This window comes from Macaca nemestrina, chromosome 3 (assembly GCF_043159975.1).
Source record: "Macaca nemestrina isolate mMacNem1 chromosome 3, mMacNem.hap1, whole genome shotgun sequence".
Taxonomy (NCBI): domain Eukaryota; kingdom Metazoa; phylum Chordata; class Mammalia; order Primates; family Cercopithecidae; genus Macaca; species Macaca nemestrina.
This window is the reverse complement of record NC_092127.1, coordinates 26213996-26224830: the sequence shown is the minus strand read 5'-3', so window position 1 is coordinate 26224830 and position 10835 is coordinate 26213996. Positions and strand designations below refer to the sequence as shown.

The 10835-nt window shown below is 41.9% G+C and overlaps 1 pseudogene; it reads left to right on the top strand.

The window, feature by feature from the left end:
- Positions 1-739: 739 nt before the first annotated feature.
- On the top strand, positions 740-1350 carry LOC139362241 (uncharacterized; annotated as a pseudogene).
- Positions 1351-10835: the final 9485 nt, after the last annotated feature.

The following is a 10835-nucleotide window of genomic DNA, read 5'->3' as shown; positions in this document are numbered from 1 at the left end:
CCTGACCGGTCAAGATCTTTTCTGACAGGCCACATCTTTACTGTGATGTGGCTATTCAAAGGGAAAACTAAACATTTCTTAGGAGGAATATGTTTTTAAATGGTTTGAACTCATTTATTTCTTGCTTACAAGTATTTAATTTGATGCTTATAGTTAAGGAACACATTTCTTAAAATTAAGTTTTTATTCGAAATAGTAACCCGGAATGGCACGGTGGCTCATGCCTGCAATTCCAGCACTTTGGGAGGCCGAGGCGGGGGGATCACCTGAGGTCAGGAGTTTGAGACCAGCCTGACCAACATGGAGAAACCCCGTCTCTACTATTAGCCTGGCGTGGTAGTGCATGCCTGTAATCCCAGCTACTCGGGAGGCTGAGGCAGGAGAATTGCTTGAACCCAGTAGGCGGAGGTTGCAGTGAGCCGAGATCGCGCCATTGTAATCCAGCCTGGGCAACAAGAGTCAAACTCCGTCTCGAAAAAAAAAAAGAAATAGTAACCTGTAGGGAAAAGAAAGAGAGATCATACTGTTACTGTGCCTGTGTAGAAAGGGAAGACATAAGAAATTCCATTTTGACCTGTACCTTGAACAATTGCTTTGCTGAGATGCTGTTAATTTGTAACTTTGCCCCACCACTTTACCCCAGCCACTTTGCCCCAACTTTGAGCTCACAAAAACATGTGCTGTATGGAATCAAGGTTTAAAGGATCTAGGGCTGTGCGGGACATGCCTTGTTAACAAAATGTTTACAAACAGTATGCTTGATAGAAGTCATCGCCATTCTCTAGTCTCAATAAACCAGGGGCACAATGTACTGCCAAAAACCGCAGGGACCTCCGCCTTGTAAAGCCTGGTATTGTCCAAGGTTTCTCCTCATGTGATAGTCTGAAATATGGTCTCGTGGGATGAGAAAGACCTGACCATCCCCCAGCCCGACACCTGTAAGGGGTCTGTGCTGAGGTGGATTAGTAAAAGAGGAAAGCCTCTTGCAGTTGAGATAGACGAAGGTCACAGTCTCCTGCCTGCCCCTGGGAACTGAATGTCTTGGTATAAAACCTGATTGTACATTTGTTCAATTCTGAGATAGGAGAAAAACCGCCCTATGGTAGGAGGCGAGACATGTTGGCAGCAATGCTGCTTTGTTATTCTTTACTCCACTGACATGTTTGAGCTGAGAGAAACATAAATCTGGCCTACGCGCACATCCAGGCATAATACCTCCTCTTGAACTTAATTATGACATAGATTCTTTTACTCACATGTTTTCTTGCTGACCTTCTCCTTATTATCACCCTGCTCTCCTACCACATTCCTCTTGCTGAGATAATGAAAATAATAATCAATAAAAACTGAGGGAACTCAGAGACTGGTGCCGGGGCAGGTCCTTGCTATGCTGAGTGCTGGTCTCCTGGATCCACTGCTATTTTCTCTATACTATGTCTCTGTGTCTTATTTCTTTTCTAAGTCTCTCATCCCACCTGACGAGATATACCCACAGGTGTGGAGGGGCAGGCCACCCCTTCAGTAATCTATCCTGCAGTTACTAGATTGATACGTCTTCTAATAATAGCAAATGTCCACCTGATTTTCAAGCACAAATGATCATTGTAAGAAACTGTGACAGCTGCCACAATTATGCTATTGTCTTCCTTTCATAACTTCTTTTGAAAACAAATAAGAAGGATCTCATTCGTTTTGAACAGAAAAAAGAAATTTGGTTCTGGATTTGACTTAGCTGAAACCCAGCTCTATTCCAGTATTTTCCTTGAGGTTAGGTGAACTCTAGGGTCAATATTACAAGTTTTGACTCTATCATGCTCTAGAATAAACCTAAATTTTTAGGGATTTTCAAACTAAGAACCAAATGAAATTAAGTACATTGTCTAAATTTTCTCCTTCCCAACAAGATGTGGATGAAATAGATGTTATATCTGAATAGTTCATTTCACTAGGCTATAAAATCAATTATCAGGATAAAATAAGAAACAGAAGATAGGAAACTGAAATATAAACAAAGGGTAAGCTCAAGACATTTATAAACAACCTCCCAAAAGTTCTTTAAAGAGGAGACTTCCTAATAAATGGTTTATTTTTGCTTATTTATTTATTTTATTTTGAGATGGAGTCTTGCTCTGTTCCCCAGGCTGGAGTGCAGTGGTGCGATCTGAGTTCACTGCAATCTCCGCCTCCCAGCTCAAGCAATTCTCCTGCCTCAGTCTCCTGACAGTCTCCTGACAGGCTCCCACCACCAAACCCAGCTAATTTTGTATTTTTAGTAGAGACGGGGTTTCACTATGTGGGCCAGGCTTCTCTCAAACTCCTGACCTCAAGTGATTCGCCCGCCTCAGCCTAAAGGGCTGGCATTACAGGCATGAGCCATCGTGCCCGGCCCAAATAGTTTATTTTTGATGGGCAAAGTCAATTTGCCTACATTCGTAACGATTATAACTAACAAGCAGACTCCTGCTTGGTCTATTTTTGGCTGAGATCCACATTATTTTTCATGCTAGTTTACCCCCGAATATAATACATTATACATTTCACCACTTTAGGCCAGGCATGGTGGCTCACACCTGTAATCCCAGCAGTTTGAGAGACTGAGAATCGCTTGAGCTCAGAAGTTTGAGACCAGCCTGGGCAATATAGTGAAACCCCATCTCTGTTTTTTTTTTTTAAATGAAAAAATTGTTATTATTTTTGAGATGGAGTCTCGCTGTGTCGCACAGGCTGGAGTGCAGTGGCACGATCTCGGCTCACTGCAAGCTCTGCCTCCCGGGTTCATGCCATTCTCCTGTCTCAGCCTTCCAAGTAGCTGGGACTACAGGCGCCCGCCACCATGCCCGGCTAATTTTTTGTATTTTTTTAAGTAGAGACGGGGTTTCACCATGTTAGCCCGGAAGGTCTGGATCTCCAGACCTCGTGATCCACCTGCCTCGGCCCCCAAAGTGCTGGGATTCCAGGCGTAAACCATCACACCCAGTCGAAAAAACTATTAAAGAAAAATAAATTTAAATAAATTTAAAAATTAAAAAACACAACATTGTATAATTTTAAACAATGCTATTGTTTAAACAGTTTTAAACTTCCACTGTAGTGGCAGTAGACACTCTCCTATTCTATAGCATCTCAATAATTAGCTAGAGGGTTGCTTTTGTGAATTCTATATATTTTGTTTAAATTTTCGAAAAATGTTTGCCCATCCCTGTGATTGCATCCCTTATTTCTTTAAATATTTCCAACAAAATTATTCTGTATTCCTGTATTCTATGCCAGACTATCTCAAATCTGTATTCTATCTCTGAAAATTTCCACATCATTAGTTTATATCCATTGTTTCTGGCTTTGTTGACTTTAACTCTGATAAGCTTGTCTTACCCTCTGTCTAGTAATGATTTATTTTAACCTGAAGCAGTCCAACTGGCCATTGTTCCTTCAAAAGTGAACTTAATCCCTCTTTTGCCTCTGGGGAGACTGTAATATGACTTTTCTCAGTGACCATAATTTTGTCTCCTTTTTGTAGAATTTTTTCAAAAAATATACATATATCTCAAATCAATCTCATTTATGCGGCCTTTCTCTCATTATTGTCCCCCTTGCTTGTCTCAGAAAATATCACCTTACAAGTCCCATCTATGTACACTTTCTGTATTCATATCTCATCACAGCAACTCAAAAGCAGAGAATCAGAATCTGGTCCCTGAAGGACTGGAGCCCCTCTGAATATGTTTGGCCCCTAATGAGATTGCTGCTTATGTATTACTTTTCTTTTCCAGTTTCACCTAAGATCTTTAGTTTCCCAAAACATTCAATATCTGCAATCTAAACTAAACATTTAACAAGTAATACAGATTATATAAATAAAATCTATAAAGAACTAATGCTATTAAGATTAACTTAGATGATTCTAGGGTAAGGAGAGCAGAGAGCCGACTGTCTTGTACAGCGCCTCATTAAGATTGGCCTCCCAATCAAGAGAAAATGTAGGCCTGAAAGGTGTTTTTCAAATGTGCAAAATTTCTGGGTATCAAAAAAGATTTGCAAACTTTATTTGTTCCATTCCCATCTCCAGCATAGTGGAGTTTCATTTAAAATTGCTTACATATGGGCTAAGTATGGTGGCTCACACCTGTAATCCCAGCACTTTAGGAGGCTGAGGCGGGTAGATCAGGAGGTCAAGAGATCAAGACAATTCTGGTCAATCAACATGGTGAAACCCCATCTCTACTAAAAATACAAAAATTAGCTGGGCATAGTGGCACACGCCTGTAGTTCCAGCTACTTGGGAGGCTGAGGCAGGAGAATTGCTTGAACCCGGGAGGCGGTTGCAATGAGCCGAGATTGCACGACTGTACTCCAGCCCAGGTGACAGAGTGAGACTCCATCTCAAAAAAGTAATAAATAAATAAATAAATAAATAAATAAATAAATAAATATTACTTATATATGTCAAACTTGTGTTTAATGTCAGAAACATTATGATCATATAATTCCAAACTATATAGAAATTAAGGTTATAATGGTCTTTAGTTTAACCCCTACTATTAAACATGTTGAAGTGTACAGGTATACTTCATTGTTAATATATTTTTATTAATGTGTTTTTGAACGGCATAAACCCTACACTTGAAAAGAAATTTGGAAATTATAATAGCAGAGACGCCTTGGGATAAAGGGTCTTGACTATGCTGCTCATCCAGGGGAATATAACTTGCTTTTGAGAAACAAGCTGCCCCCTCGTCCATGTCCACTATGCTGAGGCAATCACTGGAAGGTACACTGCCCTAGAGGACAAAGTTTCTCTGGGCCAGAAGCTCCCAACCAGATGATCCATCAACAGGACTGAGGGTGCCCAGGGCAAGCACCAGCTCATGTCATCACCCTCACTGAGTCCCAGGTACATTTAACCATTGAGGGCCAGGAAATTGACTTCCTTCTGGACACCGGCACGACTTTCTCAGTGTTAATCTCCTGTCCCGGACAGCTGTCCTCAAGGTCCGTTACCATCCGAGGAATCCTGGGATGGCCTGTAACCAGGTATTTCTCCCACCTCCTCAGTTGTAATTGGGAGACTTTCCTCTTTTCACATACCTTTCTTGTTATGCCTGAAAGTTCCACACCCTTATTAGGGAGGGACATATTAGCCAAAGCTGGAGCTATTATCTACATGAACATGGGGAGCAAGTTACCCATTTGTTGTCCCCTACTTGAGAAGGGAATCAACCCTGAAGTCTGGGCATTGGAAGGAACAAACTCAAGCTCCAGCCTTAAGACTTGCCACAGAACAAAACTTTTCTTTATACGTTACAGAGAGAGCAGGGATAGCTCTTGGAGTCCTTACTCAGACTCGTGGGACAACCCCACAACCAGTGGCATACCTAAGTAAGGAAATTAATGTAGTAGCAAAAGGCTGGCCTCACTGTTTATGGGTAGTTGTGGCAGTGGCCTTCTTAGTGTCAGAGGCTATCAAAATAATACAAGGAAAGGATCTCACTGTCTGGACTACTCATGAGGTAAATGGCATACTAGGTGCCAAAGGAAGTTTATGGCTATTAGACAATCACCTGCTTAGACACCGGGCATTACTCCTTGAGGACCAGTGCTTCAAATACACATGTGTGCAGCCCTCAACCCTTCTTCCACTTTTTTCCCAGAGGGTGGTGAACCAATCGAGCATGACTGCCACCAAATTATGGTCCAGACTTAGGCCGCCCAAGAGGATCTCTGTGGCTCACTCCTGTAATCCCAGCACTTTGAGAGGCCAAGGCTGGATGATCACTTGAGCCCAGGAGTTCAAGGCCAGCCTGGGCAACGTGGTGAGGTTTGGCCGGGCGCGGTGGCTCAAGCCTGTAATCCCAGCACTTTGGGAGGCCGAGACGGGCGGATCACGAGGTCAGGAGATCGAGACCATCCTGGCTAACACAGTGAAACCCCGTCTCTACTAAAAAATACAAAAAACTAGCCGGGCGCGGTGGCGGGCGCCTGTAGTCCCAGCTACTCGGGAGGCTGAGGCAGGAGAATGGCGTGAACCCGGGAGGCGGAGCTTGCAGTGAGCTGAGATCCGGCCACTGCACTCCAGCCTGGGCGGCAGAGCGAGACTCCGTCTCAAAAAAAAAAAAAAAAAAAAGAAGTCCCCTTAGTTAATCCTGACCTTAACCTATATACTGATGAAAGTTCATTGGAGAATCTGATACAAAGGGCAGGTTATGCCATAGTTAGTAACAGTACTTGCAAGTAAGCCTTTTCCCCCAGGGACCAGCACCCAGTTAGCAGAACTAGTGACACTTACCTGAGTCTTAGAACTGGGAAAGGGAAGAAAAATAAATGTGTATACAGATAGTAAGTATGCTTATCTAATCCTACATATCCATGCTGCAATATGGAAAGAAAGGGAGTGCCTAACCTCTGGGGGAACCCCCATTAAATACCACAAGGAAATCATGGAGTTACTCCACGAAGTGCAAAAACCCAAGGAGGAGGCACTCTTACGCTGCCGAAACCATCAAAATGGGGAAGGAGAGAGGAGAACAGCAGCATAAGCAGCTGGCAGAGGCAGGGAAAGACCAGCAGAAAGGAAAGAGAGAAAGAGGCAGAAAGTCAGAGAGAGACTGAGAGAGAAAGAGACATACAGAAAGTCAAAGAGAGAAGGAAAGAGAGGAAGAGACAAAGAAGGAATCAAAGAGAGAGAAAGAGATAGAAAGAGTAAAGAAAAAGCAGTGTAGCCTATTCCTTTAAAAGCCAGGGTAAACTTCTGTCTACCCAGCCAAGGCACATTTTTCTTATGTGGAATTTCGACCTATATCTGCCTCTCAGACAGTTTGCAAGAAATAACAAGCTCTATCCTTACTCTACAATCCCAAATAGACTGTTTGGCAGCAGTGATTCTCTAATTAGTGCCAAGGCCTAGACCTCCTCACTGTTGAGAAAGGAGGACTCTGCACCTTCTTAGGGGAAGAGTGTTGTTTTTACACTAACCAGTCAGGGATAGTACAAGATGCCACCCGGCATTTACAGAAAAAGGCTTCTGAAATCAGATAATGCCTTTCAAACTTTCATACCAACCTCTGTGGTTGGGCAACATGGCTTCTCCCCCTTTCTAGGCCCCATGACAGCCATCTTACTATTACTCATCTTCAGGCCCTGTATTTTTAACTTCCTTGTCAAATTTGTTTCCTCTAGGATGGAGGCCTTCAAGCTACAGATGGTCTTTTAAATGGAACCCCAAATGAGCCCAACTAACAACTTCTACCAAGGACCCCCTGGACTGACCCACTCGCCCTTTCACTGGCCTAAAGAATTCCCCTCTGGAGGACACTACAACTGCACGGCCCCTTCTTCACCCCTATCCCCAGCAGGAAGTAGCTACAGTGGTCATAGGTCAAATTCCCAACAGCAGTTGGGGTGTCCTGTTTAGAGGAGGGATTGAGAAGTGAAGCCAGCTGGACTTCTGGGTCAGGTGGGGACTTGGAGAACTTTTCTGTCTAGCCAAAGGATTGTAAATGCACCAATCAGCAATCTGTAAAAACGTACCAATCAGCACTCTGTGTCTAGCTAGAGGATTGTAAAACACCAATCAGTGCTCAGTGTCTAGCTAAAGGATTGTAAACGCACCAATCAGCACTATATAAAAATACACCAATCAGAACTGTGTCTAGCTAAATTATTGTAAACACACAAATCATCACTCTGTAAAATGGACCAATCAGTGCTCTGTAAAATGGACCAATCAGCACTCTGTAAAACGGACCAATCAGTAGGATGTCGGTGGGGCCAAATAAGAGAACAAAAGCTGGCCACTGGAGCCAGCAGTGGCAACCTGCTGGGGTCCTGTTCTAGGCTGTGGAATCTTTTTTCTTTTGCTCTTCACAATAAATGTTGCTGCTGCTCACTCTTTGGGTCTGCACTGCCTTTACAAGGTGTAACACACACCAGGAGGTCTGCAGCTTCATTCCTGAAGTCAGCGAGACCACAAACCCACTGGGAGGAACAAACAACTCCAGATGCGCCACCTTTAAGAGCTGTAACACTCACTGTGAAGGTCTGTGGCTTCACTGCTGAAGTCAGCGAGACCACGAACCCACCGAAAGGAAGAAACTCTGGACACATGTGAACATCTGAAGGAACAAACTCCGGACACACCACCTTTAAGAGCTGTAACACTCACAACCAGGGTCCGCGGCTTCATTCTTGAAGTCAGCAAGACCAAGAACCCACCGGAAGGAATAAATTCCGGATGCACTTTGACTCACAGTCCTTTAAAGAATCTGAAAAGATGGACCTATTCTTCTCCTTAATGAGTATCACTTGCAAACAATCCACACATATTTTCAAATGAGCTTTAACTAACACAAAGGCTTTAAAAATTAGAGTGTATATGAAGTGCCAGGTAATCTTACACTGCCCCATGGTCTTCAGAGGCTGCAGCAAGACTTCCTCCCACTAAGTCATGATTACCAGCAAGAGAGTTGCGTGGCTCAGGAAGCACCCCTCAAAAATCTGGCCTGGTTTCCACCCCCAATCCCCATCTGGCTCTGGATACTTCCTGACTCTTCACTGTTTACAAAGAGACTTTGAAGTGTTTTCTTTTAGTAGTGCTTTCTCTTCCAGAGTACACTTAAATCAGTGGCTCTCAGCCTTTATTGTGCATAGAGATCACCCTGGGAAGGTTTTCCCCAGTACATTTTTTTAAAAAAGGAGACAAGCAAACAAACCCTTCAAAAAGGAAAGGTAAAATATTACTGCACTTGTGTTCTCCACTCTTACATCTGTTTTCCTTCAAAAACAAAGCCACGCACTCTCCTTCCTTACTCTGCTACCTGATTCCCAGACATTCCTGATGACGTTGATAGTTGCTTTAAGGCTTACAAATTGCACACTTTTAGGACTCTTGTGTTATTCTGTTTTTGCATTGCTACAAAGAAATACACAAGACTGGGTAATTTACAAAGAAAAGAGGTTTAATTGGCTCATGGTTCTGCAGGCTATACAGGAAGCATGGTACCAGCATCTGCTCAGCTTCTGGGGAGGCCTCATGGAGCTTTTACTCATGGCCGAAGGTGAAGCGGGAGCAGGCATATCGCATGGTGACAGCAGAAGCAAGAGACAGAGAAGCAAGAGAGAGATGCCACACACATTTGAAAACCAGATCTCAGGAGGACTCACACACTATCAAGGAAGGCACTAAGCCATTCATGAATGATTCACCTCCATGAGCCAAACACCTTGGGTGCTCCCACCAGGCCCCCCTCCAACACTGGGGATTATATTATATTTGGATATGGTGGGGACACATATCTAAATTACATCAACTCTGCTTCACATTCTGCTCATAAATGGAAGGGACATAAAGATGCGCATGAATTTTCCTTTAGAGTCACACCATTTTCCAGGTCACACATGATAAACGCACTCAAAACCCACTCTTTGTTACTCACTTCTTTAATGTGGACCTAAGCTCTGGTGTAAAGATGAAAGTAGGGCCTACTTCAGATAGGACCACTGTGGGTCAGGTCTGGTTCTCATGCTATCATTTTCCAAAAAATTAGTTTATCCCCTACTATTTTCCAAAAAATGATACCAAGAGGACCAAACCTGACCCACAGTGGTCCTAAGTGAGTACTTAAGTACTCACCCACTCCAAGTTTCAATAATATTACTGAACAGATACTGTGACCACAGCATGATTTACCTGCATTCCAATTTATTTATTTTGAATGGAGAAGTTAACATTATCTTGGTCTAATAATTGGAGCCAATTATCTGAAGAGGCTAACCCTTTCCTGATGATTCTGGAAAACTTATAGAAAAATGTTGCTTATTGAGCTTAGTATTATAACCCACAAGGTGAGATATTACAAAGGAGCATCTGTCAAGCTCTGATACTCTCATAAATTGATTTTCTTTATATTAGAGAGAGTTATATCTAAGCAAATGGGACCAACAGTTTCGAATCAGAACACCTCTCCATCACCACAGACCAATTTCCATTCTTCACACTGCCTTTTTGATATTTCTTATCAGTTGATAAGTCAGTATAATACTATCTCATGAACAGATTAGAGTTCCCAAGATTTTATTTTATATACCTTAGTTTTCAGGATCTGTGTTTTCCTGACTTGTAATTTAATCAATCAATTAGCTCACAAGCATGATCCAAGATGAGTTATTTCTGAAAAGTTTCCTAAAAGTAATTCAACCTATTTGTAGTTTGTTGGCTCTGGTACATTTTATTGAGATCACAACTTATTTTTGAAAATTTTATTCATTTAATGCTGCCTCCATCTATGTGTTTAGCCAATCCTTTGGACCTTTTCAACAGAATACAAAAGTAGATAAGTTCATAAGTATGATTGTATAGAATGAAATAACAATGTGATTATCCACCATTAGGGATTTTTGACATTAGAATCTGATATAAGAAAATACAAAGCTTTTTCTACAGTACTAGCAAAATAATTATTTTTAGAAGTAAAATAATATTTGCAGGTCAGTATTATTTGAATGAAAGACAAACCTGGTTTTCTTTGAAAGTTTCTATATTACATTCTTTCTTACATAGCTCAGTTTTTCCCAATTGAAAATATTATCAATTGGGAAAATATTCCCAATTGAAAATATTATCAAAATATTCTTGATAATAATTGAATGGCTATTATTTCTATATAATAAACAGTATAGAAAATACAGGAAAAGAAGCAAATGTATTAACCTGAGGTACCAATGTCCTCCATACTACATTGGGAAAAAGTACTTCTTGACTGTATCATACTGTCTAATACAGTTTTTTAAGTTGGATAATATTAAGAATAAGGAACTCTGGTATCTAGAACTGATCAGAGGCT